This window comes from Alosa pseudoharengus, unplaced genomic scaffold, assembly GCF_046254945.1.
Source record: "Alosa pseudoharengus isolate Yale_2024_CS ecotype anadromous, Long Island Sound unplaced genomic scaffold, YU_APseudo_1.1 YU_APseudo_1.1_scf_22, whole genome shotgun sequence".
Lineage (NCBI taxonomy): Eukaryota > Metazoa > Chordata > Actinopteri > Clupeiformes > Clupeidae > Alosa > Alosa pseudoharengus.
In genome coordinates, this window is record NW_027468680.1 from 25405908 (window position 1) to 25421945 (window position 16038).

Below are 16038 nucleotides of genomic sequence, written 5' to 3' on the forward strand. Positions count from 1 at the left end.
AGTATAATTCCACAGCTGCTAAGAAACTAGTCCCTCAAAATGTAATGCAATGATGCAATCATTGAAATGCAGGGATAGAATAATGTTAGAAATAAAACTATCAACACGAACATTTACATCGACAGTCTGGTGTTATAATTTATTTGCCTCGGGTGTACTGTGGAGTGGGTAAGACTGTTTTTAGTGGCAAGCTAACACATACTAATGACTTGCGCTAGTCTAGCACCTGCGAACTCTGCAACTAGAAGGACTGGATGAAACGTGTTAAAAACGGTCTCCACTGATAAATATCACACTTGCTAACTTGGAAATGAGGTCCTATGTCCAAAATCCTGAACTCTTTAATGACAACAGGTGAATTTGCAGCGCAATTTCTATGCAATGCTGTGCATATGTTGTCAAATTGATGAAGATGTTTTCTTAACTCATTGAGTGCCAAAAACGTAATATTACGTTTTTAGCTTTTTTTTTAAATTACGAAACTAGACACTCTAACACACCTTATATGTGATTTTGGGAACTCTGTGATGAATGGAAATGAAATATATGACGATTGTGAAACGCACAATCTGGACATTTTATCTGGACATTTTATCATAACTCGGTTGCCGCTTTGGGTCGAATCAGTGACGCATGCACGTCAGGTCAAAACCAGGCCATTTTCGTGGGTCTATCACTAGGTGGCAGTCTCGCCAGGTCTCGCTGATCACTTCCCGGAATGGATACACAAGTAAGTAACAGGCAACACTTTATATTTCATGAAAGACGTTATATCTCCATTTCTAGAAAAAAACAGCGATTTTGATGAAAACTAGCCACTGTTTAGCTTGGGATTTCTCAGGAACAGAGGCGTGTAGAAATACACGGTTTGCACCCACCGAGAGCTTAAAGTCTCACCTTTTAATCGAGCTATTCTACGTGTTCATAGCTATAACACAGAATATGCTGCGGCTGTACAAAAATCATCAACAATGGTCTAGATTGCTGGCACTCTAGGACAAAGCTCCCGAAAACAGCTTGGCATTCAATGAGTTAAGTTGTGTGTGTTTTATCTGCATGAATTGTCATAAATTGCAGGGCGTTTGCACCCATCGGCCACCGTACCTGGTCCCTCATTGGCTCTTACAGACATAATTTCGAAACATACCGGTACAAAATCAATAAGGAATGTATTGCTGATTTCACACTGCAGTGACTCCCGGGCATTGGTGGCAGAAGATGTGTCAGAACAACCAGCATGGTATAGCACTTTTCATCTGAAAATTAAACAAAAACAGATTTAAGGTACAACAAATGTTTCCAAGTAGGATTAAATTGTTTCCATCAAACCCCAGAGAGGGTTAGTAGTAGTAGTAGTACAGTAGTAGCAATGCCTGAAAACATCAGAAATTGCAGTCGGAAGAATGTGTACATTTATGTACAGCAAAGGTAGGTCTACATACATTGTTTCCTGACCGTTGATGCTGTATATTGTCAGTTTGTAAAATGTAGGTTAAAGGAACCATATGTAAGATTGTGGCCAAAACTGGTACTGCAATCACTTTCAAATTACTGTAGTGCCCCCCTCCCCAACCCAGATGCCGAAACACTACTGACTTTGTGATTACTAGATAGGTAGGTGGAGGGTGGCGCATCAGGCCAAAACACAACATGACATGACAAAACACAACATCAGTTGAGGGCTGCAACTTCACTTTTTAAATGACAATATCCTGGCCGGACTACTGTTGTCAGTGATATAAGTATTTGAAATTAACATGATTTCTTAATGTCTAGTGACATATCAGGGCCATTTTATGATTAATTGAAATACATTTCTTACATACGGTTCCTTTAAGTAGGAAGTAACATTAGGAATCCCTGATCAATGTAAGGGCTGGACCAATAATTTAGTTTAGCTAACCCAAAGTCAACCCCCGTCATGATGTTAGCATTGGACATGTTTCCCAATCATGAGTCCCCAGACTACATTCACAAAGTAAATGAGTCTGTTTTAACCAGGCTATGTATGAGGTGCTTATCCATAATCAACCAACATGGATTACACTGAGAAAGGACTAATTAATATTATTGGTAAGTAGGAAATAAGGCAAGGGTTCCTATATTCTGAACTTAACCTTTGAGATATTGCATGCCATATCATTACACACATTCACACACACCACCACATACCATCTGTCTGGTCTTCCATTCCCTCTGTAAGTGACGCAACACCACCTTTTTCCAAGGCAGCAACAGCTTTGGAATGATGCTCGCTTCCCATTTCCTGATGAATTGGTCTGTCTTTCCAGCTTTATGAAAGTAGAGGGAAAGATAACTTTTAACATAAAAATACTATTATGTTCAGTATAGCCCAGGTGCCCATTTAATTCAACTGAATGTAAGGCAACTAATAACACCTTGAAAGACAAACATGTGTTGTAGGGCTGGGATAAACGATTATTTTTTAAACGATTAATCTAGCGATTATTTTTTCGATGCATCGATTAATCTAACGATTCATTTTTTCAGTCCGATTTGATTTCGATTCGATTCAATTATCTCCCAATTAATTCACTAATAGCAACTTATACATGTTTATTTACATTGAATGAAAAAACATGAGTTCTTTAACATTGTAATATATGTTTATTGCTCTTAAGATTCCAAAATAAAAGACTATACAAGTGCAAAGTAATGCATTCTTAGTCAGAGGTAGCATTCAATAAAGTTCAGTCATTTTAAGACGTTCGTGTGGGAATCCTTGCAATTAACATTAACACAGTTAAAAGGCTGCTGATGTGTGGATGCAATTCATAACGTAGTTAGTTCAAATAACGGTTCGTACTTCTCCTTTGGACAAGCACTTTTGAGTCTTGGAAAACACTTTTCCATTTACATCGGGATTTTGCAAACATTCAGAGTCAATAAAATGAGCCTGAGTAACGAATACAAGCAGCTGCAAGTAAGCATGCTAAACTTGACATCCAAACAGTATTCTAACGTTAGCTTTGAAATACTGCTTGATTGCATACTGTAACTTAACTTAGTTTAGTCTCCTCAATGTACTACGTTGTGATAAGACCTTAGCAGAGTTTACCTTAACTTTAATGCTGTAGTTTTGAACAAATTTGCGCAGCATTGTCACGACGATGCTAAGCGGATTTAATAGCAATTTACCCCACTGTGTTCTATGCAGTGCTTCTATGTGGCAACAACAATCCTTCAACAATCGTGAATAATTTGTTAAATCACATGCAGAGGAGGAGCAGCGGGCTCGTTACGAGAGAGAGCGGGCGGGGCGAGGAAAGGCTGTGTGAGTAAAAAGTGCAGCTCAATAGAGTGGTGAAGTCCCGCCCCTTCCGTTTGCCTCCATGGGACCTATCTTTCAAATAAATTTGAACGGCAGTCTATGGCGAAAAATAAATTATTTTCTGGTCCCGGTTGACTTGTGCCTTGAATTACCCATATGATGTTTGTCAATTTTAAAGACAATTTTTCATGTAAAGACATTTGCAGTTTGTTTCGTAACTATTGAATTACAACATTGTGAAAGATCGTAATTCCAACGACTACAAACCCATCAGTCGCGCTAGTGACGTTATCTCATTCACAGCCACACTAGATTGTACAAGCATACCAGCAACAGGTCTTAATTGGGCTTTCCTTGCCGAAGAAAATACCATGAGTCAGAGGATTAAACACATCAGGTAAGTTGTATTCGTCCATAGACTGTACATTACATACTGTTAAGTGACATAGCAGGCAGCATGATGCAACCGTTAACTAGCATAACAGCTCTTATCGTTTCATTACGTTGGTGACGTACATCGTTCGAGACGAGAGATGTAGTCCACTGAGTGGATTCGCACAAAACCAACATAACTTTTGAAGTCTATCGAACAACAGTACTTTCTTAACGTGAAAAATTATCTTTTAAATTCACACACATCATATGTGAAATTCGTGGCACAATTCAAACTGGACCAAAAAATAATTGTTATCTCTCCATTAACTCCCGTTCATAATTTTTTGAAAGATAGGTCCCATGGACCGGAAGTAGAAGGGGCGGGACTTCACCACTCTATGAAATTATCTTATCTTTAATTTAAATAGTAGGACTACAACATAGAACATCAATGTGTGGTGGCCGGTTTTGATTTCGTGGTGCCCAGCCACAGATTAGTCAACGTATGGAAAACACTGAAGGTGTAAAATTAAAAATATTTAGCAGCACATGTTATGCTTGACGAATCGACGCTCATATTTTGTGTCGACGTATTTTTTGCGTCGACGTCATCGATTACGTCGACGCGTTGTCCCAGCCCTAATGTGTTGATAACATGGTTACAACATGGTATTTTATTTATGTATTGGAGTTTCAAAGTGAACTGTAATTTCATTTATGGTTACTTGGTACATGGAACAATACACACATGAGCAATGCATTTACAGTTCAAAAATAAAATACCTGTATTTGACAGGCCGTAACGTTACACAACCCCCTTCACTTTACAAAAATGGTTAGCCAAGTAAAAATGTTCGTATGATTTCAATAGTACTGTGTGGTGACAAGCTGACAACAACATAACAAGGCCTATTTACCAGTAATTTGCCAGTAATAGGCACGCGAGACGAAGCAGTCATCGCTAAGTTCCCTCTCTCATGAATGCATGTTCATGTAGATTCTAACATGTCTGCCGCTGACCCAGTAACGGTTGAAATGTCTGCAGTGCCCACATTAACCTTTATGGCACACTTCCAACACTGTCTATATCGATAAATAACCTAAATACTAAATTCATGGCGCAGTGTTATTTTGTCTGGCCTCATTAACGCGAACGTTAACTTTAAATAATAATGTTAACATTCATATAGATGCTAACGCTTACTTTGCCCAGTCTGCTAACTTTAAATTAAGGTATCTGCTAATGGTTAGGGCTAACGTTAAACTAACGTTAACAGTTAACGTTATCCGTAAGCATTCCTTAACATGCAATATCATTCTAGCAATGAGAAAATAAGCTACGGAGAGCTATTTATTGCCAAATAATGCTAAATCTTGAAATATGGTTCTATACCTTGCCATTTCCTTTTCAAAACTCGATGTAGCCCAACTGTTAACGTTAATGTAGCAGCTAACTATAAAGTTATCCGTATGTTCACAGAAGCTTGCTATCCATACTTCGATACGAGACTAACTTAACGTTACTGGTACCAACCATGAGCCAGCTAACATTAGACTCATTACAAACTTAGCTTATACATATCTGAACGTTATTTTTTGTTATTATCAGCTCGCTGAGAAATGTAAACGCTACAACATAATACAAAAATACTTACATCGGTCTCCAAGTCTGACTGCATCTTTACTCTAACGCTGGTCAGAGTGAGTGAAAAGAGCGGACGGAAACAGCATTTCAAAAAGACAGTTGCATGACGTGATTGGTCAACACAGAAACAGCCGTTAATCTCGTAATTCGACATTAAAATAGGTTCGTTTTCTTCATGATTTTTATTAGTCATAGAGCGTTTCATAGGTACCAGATAAAATATGTGTATTTATTTTCTCTGCAAACACAAATGCTGTTCCATCAGTGAATAACACATGTATGGTGTCAATTTATCCAGAGCCGGAAATATAAAAAATACACATTGTGTGCTAAAATCTACACAACATGTGTCAAAATGCTATCTACACAGTCACATGTGTTGTTTTTTGACACATCCCTTTTTGCAGTGTATTGCCTGGCTTGCCTCAGCTTCGGTCACGTCCTTTTACAATTTTATCAGCAATTTGCCACATAATTTCAGCATGCTCCTGGCCTACTAATTAATGCCTATTGTACTTTTTTTTTTGCAAAAAGAAAGAAATCCTTGATAAAATAACAAGTCATTCACATTATAGGCTACTTTACACATATGTCAGGTTGACTGACAAGCCTGTTCTGAAGACTCCCATTCATTTTGACTGCACGAGCGCGTCTTTTTCAGACAGACATCGCAATTCATTTTATAGCAGGCCATCAGACAGGGGCGTAGCCAGGATTATTTTATAGGGGGGGCCAGCTGGGTCCAGACTTTTTATTGGGGTGGCAATTGGGAATCAAAACTACTATTTGAAAACTACTCAAAAAGTTTTGAAGATTAGGATAGCCTATTTTAATAATGGCAAAAAATTGTGTAAAGCCAACACTGATACACAGGTCAGTTTGTTGTCCACTCCAACACATTTTCCATAAATAGGCCAATGCTATAAGAAAAGTACATTATGGTAATGCACCTTACTTAATCAGTCTTATTCAAATGATGTTAAAGAACAATAATAAATACTACTAATATTGTATTGTACTAACTAATATTGTATGCAGATATTTAATCTTATACTGATGTCCAAACTATATTTCTTTCTGATATCCACTCCAAGTACTTGGCTGTAAGTAACATGGCTCTGAATTAAGAAATTAACCCTTAGAACCCTAGACTGTTTTAAGGGCTTTTTCACTACCTTTAGTTATAAGCATTTATCCTGGTCATTGTAAGTGCCATTTACACATGCTATATTTTTTCAGAACAGTCTAGGCTACGCAGATCTGCCACCAATTGATATTATACTTGCATTGATTTTTAAATAATACAAAGACAAAAAGCGTATTATACCATTTTATTTTGAAATGTATCTCTGTCAGCTGGACATGACTTTCGTGTATGTGTAGGGCAGACTGTCCTGAATCTGGCAATATAAGAACCATGGTGAAGGGGGGCTTTCTGCGCTCCATATCTGTGACACGAACTAATCTGACCTGACTGAACCCGAGTTTGCGTGTTCTGTGTGTACATTTATGATGATTCTAAAACAACTTTTTACTGCATTGTCATGAAGAAAGTGAAGGCAAAAAGGTGTTTCTTTGTCGAATAAATTGGGATGCAATGTGAGTCTCAAATTGGATGCCATGCAGGAATTTGCTGGGATCTCAAAACCGCATTATGAGCATACTTTGCCATAGAGAAACACATGATAGCGTTGGATTATGAACATGCCTTGCCACCACCACAACACACAAAAACGTGGGGTAAGTCGAGCTATATGAAGTTATTATTTTAATGTCATTTCGTCTGTTTTATAACCCAGAAGGATGTACTTGGTATCAAATGATAGCTATGTGTCTCCTCTTTCATCTTACATATGTGGCATATCTATCCGATCACGGGTTCGTGAGGGCCTAATTCAAACGAGAGTAATGGGTGTGCAGCGTTTTTGTACATAATGTTATTTTGCAGTCACGTTGTATGTTTTTATAGCCCAGAAGCATCGAGCATACTTGGTACAAATAGATAGCCCTGTGTCTCCTCTTTCTTCTGATATGCTTGCCATATCTATGCGATCACGGATTCGCGAGTAATTCAAACGAGAGTAATGGGTACGCAGGTGAACTGTAAATATAAATCAATTTGATTTAATTTCATGATTTTTTTTTTCATACTTGATCGCACAGGCAAGTGTTTAGTCTCGTTGGAAAGCCCCACTTCTGCTCGCAATTAAGGTTTCATCTCGCTGCGATGAACAGTTCTGGAGCAATGTAACAAAGAACTCAGGCAAAGCAGCCTGCCTCTGCCTGCATGACCAGCTATGGCAAGAACCACACGCATTCAGCAAATTATGTTTTTTATAAAGTAGCCTAGGCTAGGCCCTATTAGTCTACTTTTATTGGAGCCATCCGGAGATATGTGCCGAATATGCTTGCATTTCACCCGAATTTTATATATTTTTGTAACAGCGTTACCGCGGGCATCCGATTATTTCTGATCAGCCCCACACGTCAATGTCAGAGCCTACCTAAGGACAGCCCAATGCAGCTCACTTGGCTCTGATTTGTGACACATTCTAAGTCCCTGCTTTGCAAAGTGTTGGCAAAGTGCCGTAGAAAACGGCAGCAATTATTTATTTTTTTTACTTTTCACTGAACGGAGATGGGGGGGCCAGCAGGGTGGCCAAGCTTTGACCAGTGGTGGCCGTGGCCCCCCCTGGCCACCACATAGCTCCGCCCCTGCCATCAGACAAATATGACGCCTCGATATTAAAGAAACTCCGACTCCATTCATTCTGAAAGTCCACCGCACAACAGTGCAACGTGCATGTTCACATTTTTAGTAACAACCGCCAAACTTGCTTGCTTGCCTTACACATCTAAGTTTTCCGACTATTTTTCTTACCTTCTTTTTCCGCTGTGGATGTTATTGAGTTTGTAGAAGTTTTAGCTCTTACGTTCTGAACATCTCGCACTGCCATCGCCCGATGTCATTTCTGAGTCATATCACTCTCTGTCTTTACTCTCTTTTAAATGCCTATTCCCTGAATGGTAGGCTACAATTATGTGTTTTATTATATAGGCTAATATCTAAACAAAATAACCCAGGCAGTCTCATCTAGGATATAACACAGGCTGAAGTCAACGTCAAGTTGGTTCTATTAAGGGAGGTGAATGTGTGTAAACATCTGTAGATGACTCAGAAATGACATCGGAAGACAAGGAGTGAATAGTGGCAAGAGGCAAGCCGAAGTCTGCTGACAAGGGCCCGACGGTAATTGTAAAGCAATTTACAAAAGATTCACTGAACAAAAATGCTGATGTGGTACATGAAAATGTAGCTAAAAATGTGGAGAATGCAATGCAATCAAGCATTTTGGACGATATATTGTCACAAGCTGCATGGCAGAATAGGCAACAGGCCGATGTGCGTTTTATTTGGAGACTGTTTTGCGCGACAGAGACTGAGTTTGCTGCTGATATTCTGGGGATAGGCCTAGCCAATGTAGGCTACGACTTCAGCCTTTTAATATATTTGCTGCATTAGATCAGTCTTTCTAGAACAGGCAAGGGCTTTCTAGCCTCACGTCAGCAGCGCTGCATCACCCATATAGCCTACATTAAAACAACCAACGGATGGTGGGCGGGTGCAGTTTTGAAAATTGGTCAACAAACTTTGGTGCTGATGGATGGTTGATGGATGATAAGTTTTGCTATGCAGTTATGGTTGAAATAATAGCCCATCAGCGCATCTCTAGTGTGTGTGCCTCTCTCTCGCTCAGAGGGGAGGGAGAGGCTGAGGGTCGATCCAGCATGGATTCTAAACTCTGTGGGGGATAGGATCTACAATTAGGTGTTAATAATATTACCACGCTAGGTCGAAGTACTCCCAAGTGCTATTGCGCCACACATTGTAGTTCTCCTGTTTATTCGCTTGGAAAATCGCCACGTTTCATGTTGTGTGACGTACACATTTTTTATCAACTACTCGTGCAACTGTATTTAAGTAGGGAAAAAACGGCCACGGCAGAGCCCGCTAGCATAGCAACATGCTAACACATTCGTGCCGCGCGACAGCGTTTGAGTGCACCTACCGGCGCGGGAGAGGTATGACTCAACTCGTGAAAGTTAAGGTAAGAACATATATTACTACTGATTTTGGGTGGCGTGTTCCTTTAAGTGGTGTTAATCGGTACAACGACGCTGATTATGAAGTTGATTTGTTGAGCCGGGGTTAACCTCATTGGAGTTTGTGCGCGTTCACATAAAAGGGGCGGGTTGCAGCGCAAATCACCACTTTCAGTGATGACGCGTTCACCTTATTTTACGGATGAGGAATGCAAAATTATTATGACAAGTTATGAGGAATTAAAACCCACTTTACGACAAAAATCAAATACGTCGGCAGTGAACAAAGCAAGGCAAGGCTGTTGGCAACGTATTGCAGATCGGGTAGCCTAAATGCCTAAAAGTAACGTTTTATTTCCACATGTTCTTCAAATACGGAGGATTAATAGCTTATAGAATTTATTTAATGAGTTGAAATAATTAAATTGCCTATTTTGAGTTGATAGAAATGCCTACAGATGCAACACAATTTAGAAGTGGGCATATAGATTACAGTAATAAGGATAATTTAATGTTTAAGTAGCCCCATTGACTGATTTAGTGTATGCCTAATCCTGTGAACATTTCAGATGCAACACCATTGCCAAACGCACATGGCAGCAGGTGAAAATGAAACACAAACACATTATTCAGAATAGTGGTTTATATAGTCATAGCTTGCATTAATATTTCTTAATTATGAAAACATGTAGGCCTAGTATGCTTATAGCCTTCACTTGGCCTCTGTTTTACAGCTAACAAGAAAAAGGTGTCTTTGAACACTACTGTAAGGCACCAGAGTGTTTTACAGCAGAGGAGTTGGCCATCGCAAATAATAGTGGAAGGCCGATTATGGAGGGGGTTGAGGGAGGCATTCGGTCGGATTCTGGTGTGGAAATGTGTAGCCTTTATGTGCAGGGTACAGTAATATGACATTCAATTCACTACGTTTCTTAAAATGGTGATTTTATTAGGCCTAGACCTACTGTAGGCTATGTCCGATTTATTCTTGCTCAGATGTTTAGCATACTGTAGGCCTATGTCCGATTTAATTTCGGACATACAGTATTCTTGGTCAGATGTTCAGCATCACCACATGAATGTCCACGTACGGGCATTGCTATGAGACGTCTTCCTAGATCATCTGACAAAGATAACGAATTCCCTCAGCTGACAATCTCTTCATAGAGAATATCGTCCGGGTAGGCTATATATATTTTCTGACGGTCTCTAAAACCCCTCGCCCTGCGAAGAGAGTCCCTCACGATTTGCGCTCCAATGTCGTATGGATCATCCAGGTACGCCGACATGTCCCATACAAAAATGTGATATATGGCAATATATGAACATATATGTCAAATAACAGGGACTTATAATTTTACCTATATGGACATATATGCGATTAAAATATTTATGTCAAACATATATTCAAAGCTATAGGCCTATGTCCATACATGCATACAAAATATTTTAATTTCCCATATAAGATGCTATATATCTTCATATACTAGATCCAATTATTTGTTTTCCAAATATATGGAGAAGTTTATGTGTGAATATGTGACAGACTTATATGTAGTCTCCATATATGGTGGCATACATATCCATACACTAGATTCCACTACTTATTATGACCGCCGCGCAGCGAAGCGGCGGTCATATAGGTTTAGTCAGATTTTTTTTTTTTTTTTTTCTTTTTTCTTTTTCGCATGTCCAAATTTCCGTCAATGATTCCCGGGACACTGAAAGACCGGGATAGACAAAACTTGGTGGGCATGTAACCCCATATGGATAGCATGGAACCATCGTTTTTCGTTTTGATCTGTAGCCCCCCCGCTGGACTGCACCCCCCGAAAGGAGGGTAGGGCAGACACAGTTTTCTGTGAATATCTCGAGAACCGTAAGGTTTAGGAGGACCATTTTTTTTTGTATGTTGATCTCAAGGGGCCATCTCAACCCATTTCATAACCACTCATTTCATGTATAGCGCCACCTAGTTAAACACAAAAAAGTAAAAATTAGGTGTTGTAATCGCAGGTATCTGTGACCTAACATAGTCAAAACTGCACGAAATTGGAAGTGTAGGATCATTATGACACCCTCTAAATGCACGCCAAGTTTCGTGGAATTCTGTTCATGGGGGGCCACACAATAAGTTAATTTATGTTACTATACACCAACTGGCCTGTAGGTGGCCGGAGACAGTTTTCTGTGAATATCTCGAGAACCGTAGGGCCTAGGACAGGGGTCGGGAACCTATGGCTCGCGAGCCACATGTGGCTCTTTTGGGAACTGCATCTGGCTCTCGGACAAACCTGCCATTTGTTTACTCAATAAGTCATGAATAATTTTGGTACTGTATTAAATTAAAAATGGACCTACTGAAATCAAAATGTTAAAATAGTGTTCGAAATATAATATATGTTCACGTAGTTTAATCCATCCCATGTCTGTTCTCTACCGCTGAAATTCACGGTTACGTCGATGTAGCCTACTGTACAGATATGAAAAACGCGTTTTTTTATTGGACAATGCTGTGCCGAGATAACATTCCACCCGCTGATGCTTTACTTAAAAATTCAGCTAGCTAACGGTTGTATCCAAAACAAAGAAAATGGCGAAGAGAAAAAAAGATGAACGAGAACACTTTAATTGTTATTGTTGATGTGTGCGCTTGCTGTAGGCTAGATAAGGAAAATGTCAAAAAGGAAACGTCAGTGACCACAGCTTGCGAGCGCGAACACAAGCGGGCTGAAATGGGAAAGTTTCCATCCGAAGACTGATTCTGAAAACGCGAAATGAACTGCCCGTTATATATCGCACACTGCAATGAGTTAGTATTGCTGTGTTAACCCTGTTCGGTTCCACTTATGTGAAATCTTTCTCACATATGAAAAATATAAAGACAAACCTGCGCTCACGTTTAAGGGCAATTCCGCGCAAAACTGTCACATCCATAACGCCAACACAATGCCATGTTGGCGTTATGGATATATGACAGTTTTGCGTGGAGTTGCCCTTAAATGATGACAGCCTCAATTCTTGCATGAAACTTCACCTCACTGAATATGAGCCAGCCAGACTCCAAGGCCATCACCAAATCTAATCTCTGGTACAGTAGGCCTAATGTTCAATTTCGCCAATGACATGTCATGTCATGAAAATTGAGTGTTGTGTTGTTAACTATGAGGTTACTTTGCATACCAAAAGAACACTGGGAAAATAGGGGGTGGTGTTTAGCCTACATGGGAAGCCTAAGGCCTATAGCCTACTTCTGTCATTCCACTTTACATTTCAAGTTACTTGCACATTACTTTTAAAACTAGTAGAACATGTATTTAAAATCCTCTGTTGAATGAAAGTAAATATCTAAACTTTTTCTTGTAACCGTCTTTATGTGACTCTTCTGAGATTAAAAAAAAAAAAATAGGTAAAAGTGGCTCTCCAGGCAAAAAAGGTTCCCGACCCCTGGCCTAGGAGGTCCACCTTTTTTTTGTATGTTGATCTCAAGGGGCCATGTCAACCCATCCTATTACCACTTATTTCATGTATAGCGACACCTAGTTAAAAATTAAAAAGCAAAAAATTAGGTGTTTTCATCACAATATCTCTGGCTGACATGGTCAAAACTGCACGAAATTGAAAGTGTAGGATCATTATGACACCCTCCGAATGCATGCCAAGTTTTGTGTACTTTCGTTCATGGGGGGCCTTACAATAAAACAATTTATGTGTACATTTAGTGACGTACACCAACAAGGATTCCCGGGACACTGAAAGACCGGGGTACACAAAACTTGGTGGGCATGTACCCCAACATGGATAGCATGGAACCGTCATTTTTCGTTTTGATCTGTAGCCCCCCCGCTGGACTGGACCCCCCAAAGGAGGATAGGCCAGACACAGTTCTCTGCGATTATCAGGGGGCCCCCAATCGAGTTTCTTTTTTTTACATAATAAATAACGTAAACGAGTGACATCAATGAATGAATAAATGAAACAATTAATCATTCAAAACAAGAAAATTCTGATTTCATGATCAATATACCTGCCTACCTCTACTGTGTCCGCCAGCCTTTGAGTCACGCGCATAAACTAGACACCTCGGGTGCATAGACAATTCGTGCAGACACTGCATCAAGTTCAACAATCGGAAGAGACGGTAATGTTAAGACAAGTCACAAAAAAGGATATATCCCTCTGGTGCCGAAAACAGAACGAAGAAAATGACAGAGGAGGAGAAAAACGAGCAAGATACAGGTATGTTTGCATGATTATTTACAGTATGTTTTGTGCTTGAGGTAGCTAGCTAGCTGTCATGATCTAATATAAGCCATCACCAGAGCTAAATCTCCGCCATCAACAGAGAAATGTCTCCCATTAATATATATTTATCTAGATGTATTTCAGATGTCAAGGATATTGGGATTGTTTTGGACGTTCAATCAAGCATGTACCCTAGCTCTAGGTGGGCTTATTATGTCGTAAATTAAAGTTAGCTAGCTGACTGAAGTGGACATTAGCACTACAGTAGCTACATGAAAACGTAGCTGAAGGCAAATTTACCACAGAGAGATTGTTTCTGATTTCGCACCTGAAAGTGTTGATAGTTTATTACTGTTCTATAATATGTGACATAGTGGTAAGTCTGATAGCAACAACAGACTAAGCCCAGGCTCCCAGTCCCAACCCAACCCACTGACTAGCGCAACTCTGGGCATCGGTAACGTTCCAGCTTCATAGGCAAAGATGGAACAGTACGTGCGCTCTGCTCTAAGATCTTTGGAGAGAGATGGTAGTGTTTGAGAAAATATACCATGTTGGGTGGGGAGACTTCTGTGATGAAAATAAACTTACATTTGATTAAGATAGTGGCAAGTGATGTAGCGGTGCTACCCTAATATTTAGGCTGCAGTAGATCGATCACCATGTTAAGCGTTCACCATACTGCAATTAAGTATACTCTTTTGATTATGCCTCATTTGCCAATAGAATATGAATTGTTACATGTGAAATTGCTTGTTATTTGAGTGTAAGTAATGATAGCAAAATAAACTCATTCTGCTCGATCAACTATGCACTTATGCAATATTTTTTTTTTTTTCAGAGACACTGTTGAAGTCCTTTGGAGCACATCTCTACCTCTACCTAACTCTACCTACCAGAAGGTGAGGTTTTCTTGATGGCAAATGGTTACATAGCCTGTTAATATGACATGACACATTTAACATCGTTTTTTTTTTATTTATTTATGTATTTATTTAATCATTGCAGGTTCGTCCACTGCAGAGTTGCAGATGCCTAAAAACCAGGAACGAAGTAGGAATAATTATTTTTTTTTTGGGACATTTTATTTTTGATTATTAATGTTTGTCTATTTTGTTTTTATTTTGTAGTTGAAAATTGCTAATTTAATGCACATTTGTTCAGCAAATCTGTTGAAAAACAAGTCATTAAACTGATGTACTTGTTTACAACAATTGCTGTTGTATTTTGTTATTTGTCAATTCAACTTCAGTAAACCACCCTTAGTGCTTCACTTTGAATATGAATGTTTCAAATAAATCTGTGATTTTAGTACCCTCCAAGATTAAAAGGTGACACGGTTGGTGTAAATAACAACTGTGTATTAATACATTGGTTTACCAAGCACATGGGGCCAGAAGTCTAGATTGGAGCCCCAAAACATTTTTGGCATGTGAGCAAGGATGGATTACTGAATGAGCCTACCGAGCCCAAGAGGTCAAGGGACCCTGAACCCCAAGTAGTTGTGTGAATTCACTACCAATAAGTCAAAAAGCAAAAGGCTATGAATCTGAACAAATTTAGGTACTGCCCTTCTCCAGCTGACCATCCCAAAAATGCACCAGAATACAGGAAATCACATCTAGGTGGATGGAGGTGGGGTTGTATAAAATGAATTTTACATGTGAAATCTATGAACTAATCATGTTTTGGTACTTGTTGTCTAGCAGATACCAGTGAGAATTGAGTGTGGACAATGCAATTTAGTGAGACAGTTAGAATCATATAGGCCTTTCAGCGTGATTTCTTTTTGTGGAAAAAATGTGCTGGACTGGGCGGCGGTCATATTTTGTACCGCTCTGCGGTACATCTAGTTTTCTAAATATATGGAGAACTTTATGTGTGAATATGTGGCAGACATATTTGTAGTCTCCATATATGGTGGCATACATATCCTTACACTAGATTCCATTAGCCTACTTATTTTCCAAATGGAGAACTTAGTGTGAATATATTTGTTTATGTCTTGGCTGCTCGGCATCTTTTGCCTTATGTGTCAATGTTTTGTGTGGAGCGTTTGCGTTGCACCATGTGCATACAAAAATGTGTGAGGCCAAAGCTACTTTAAATATACCCTTATTAGACATTCTCTGATATAACGGATGCTTGTAGTATCTTGATATGCGCATGCGCACACAGCAATACCCATCCCCACCCTTGACTGACTTTTGAACACCAACCACGGTGACTTCAACCGTCACTTTTCTGTCCTGTCATGCATCTGACTTTGTTAGCTGTGCAAAACTGCTGTCATCATATCCAAGGTAAGAAGGCCTTTAGTAAACGGGAATTAGAAAAATATTGTTTTTATAATTTGTGTAATGTTAAAGCTACATTG

General features: G+C 39.4%; 1 long non-coding RNA gene across 1 annotated transcript; it reads right to left on the reverse strand.

Annotated features, from left to right (window-relative positions):
* Nucleotides 1-820: 820 nt before the first annotated feature.
* On the reverse strand, nucleotides 821-5393 carry LOC143139396 (uncharacterized). The gene is made up of 3 exons (XR_012990396.1): nucleotides 5323-5393; nucleotides 2173-2291; nucleotides 821-1256 (listed from the first exon to the last, which is right to left on the reverse strand). It is a non-coding gene; the product is annotated as an uncharacterized LOC143139396 (long non-coding RNA).
* Nucleotides 5394-16038: the final 10645 nt, after the last annotated feature.